The 2,048-nt window shown below is 41.6% G+C and overlaps 1 non-coding gene across 1 annotated transcript; it reads right to left on the bottom strand.

Moving 5' to 3' along the window:
* Positions 1-224: 224 nt before the first annotated feature.
* Positions 225-331, bottom strand: LOC120084339. Its single transcript, XR_005483699.1, has one exon. It is a non-coding gene; the product is annotated as a small nucleolar RNA R71 (small nucleolar RNA).
* Positions 332-2,048: the final 1,717 nt, after the last annotated feature.

Here is a 2,048-nt window from a genome sequence, read left to right as displayed (position 1 = left end):
GTGGCGAAGACCTGCACGCCCACCTCTGGAGCTTCATAGAAATCTACAACACTTTTGTGTTCTCGAATATCTCCACCGAAGAAGTTCGACTAACTTTGTTTCCATTTTCTTTGTGTGATTAGATGAGAAAATGGGCATATTCTCTCGAACCGGGAGAGATAACTTCGTGGGAACAGGTGGTAGAAAAGTTTATGAAGAAGTATTTCCCACCAATTGAGAATGCTAGGAGAAGGAAATTAATAACAAATTTTGAACAGGAAGATGACGAATCGCTCAGTGATGCCTGGGCGAAGTTCAAGCGGTTGGTAAGAGACTGTCCACATAATAGCTTACCAGACTGCCTGCAAATGGAAATTTTCTACCGAGGACTGAATCCCTCTCCGTAGACCGCTATCAATGTGGCAGCCGCCGGTGGTCTGCTCGACAAAACATATGAGGAGGTAAAGAGTATACTTGATTGCATTTCCAAAAATCACGATGATTGGAGGGAAAGCAATCAGAGATTAAGAATTAAAGATAATGATGCAAACAATGGGGCCATCGCCTCCCTGCAAAATCAAATGACTGCGATGATGAGTTTGATACAAGACATCGCAATTAATAATATGGGAGCGAAGAAAAGGCAGGTCGGCACAATTACTCAAACGACTGCAAGTTGTGTCATTTGCGGAGATGCTCACCCGATGGAAGAATGCCCAACAAACCTGCAGTCGGTATACTTCATGAGAGACAATCCCTATGCCAATACATATAACCCCTGTCTCTTATACACATCTAGATGTGTATAAGAGACAGTAGCCAAGCTAGCAGCTCACAACCATCGCAATCTTCATCCTTAGAGAGCTTGTTGAAGCAATACATTGAGAAAAACGAACCAGTACTTCAGAATCAAGCTACATCCATTAGAAATCTCAAAATTCAAATAGGACAAATTGCGGGCAAGCTGAAAAAATAGACCGCAAGGAGCGTTGTCGAGCTCAACTGAGCTCCTTCGCAATGCTGGGGGTAACGGGAAGGAACAATGCTTAGTAGTCTCTTTGCTAACCGACAAGATGACTGTGGAAGTAGGGGAGAAGCCCATAACGACCAACTTGAATGTGGTGACAACCGAGGACCCGTTGACCTATAGTTTGAAGAAGCCCAAGAAAATAGACCCTGAAGTTGTGTCCACCCTTAAGCCTCTAGATCTTGAGACAGAAGAAATTCAACAACCAGTAACTCCGCAAAGATTGAAAGAGGAACAAAATGAGGAAGAAAAGATCGTAATAGTGGCTGCAGCGCAAAATGCTATGATCCCACCTAAAATGGGCGACCCAGGAATCTTCACGATACCATGCTATATCGGAGGGACGTACAGTGGCCAAGCACTATACGATATTGAGGCAAGTATAAACATAATTCCATTATTGATCTTCAAACAATTGAATGCTGGTACACTTACGCCCACAAAGGAAATTCTCCTGCTCGCTAACAGATCCCGATTACACCCTGAAGAAGAGTTGAAAAATGCCGCAATTTCAATCGATAAATTCATCTTGTCGGCAGACTTCCTCATTTTGGATTATAAAGTGGACGAAGATGCGCCCATCATATTGGGATGACCATTCCTTTCAACCGACTACGCTCAAATTGATGTGTGCAAGGGGGAAATTGTAATGAACATTCATGGGAAAAAACTCCGGATTAAGGTAATAAAGATCCCAGAGGACAAAGGAAAGAGAGAAAATCCACCATGGATGTGAACAACCCAGCCTAGAATAAGTGGTTCCTGAGTTATTATATGATTCAACCTCATCAGGGACACAATCCTTTTGAATATCCTTTTCCTGCATCAATTACTTTATAAACTTTTATCATCTCGTTATTTATTATCACAATTACCTTTTTGCTACCAGCATCGTTCTTACTTCTCTAAAAAAAAAAGGATATATATTTTGTGTTGTTTAAAATAATTTGACCCTTTCTTTGTTTGTTTATAACGATTAAGGCACAGGATTGTGGAGATGTTACATGAAACAGCAAATTATCTCACTCCGTCACTGCAATCC

This window comes from Benincasa hispida, chromosome 8, assembly GCF_009727055.1.
Source record: "Benincasa hispida cultivar B227 chromosome 8, ASM972705v1, whole genome shotgun sequence".
Classification (NCBI taxonomy): Eukaryota; Viridiplantae; Streptophyta; class Magnoliopsida; order Cucurbitales; family Cucurbitaceae; genus Benincasa; species Benincasa hispida.
This window is presented reverse-complemented; position numbering and strand designations above follow the sequence as displayed.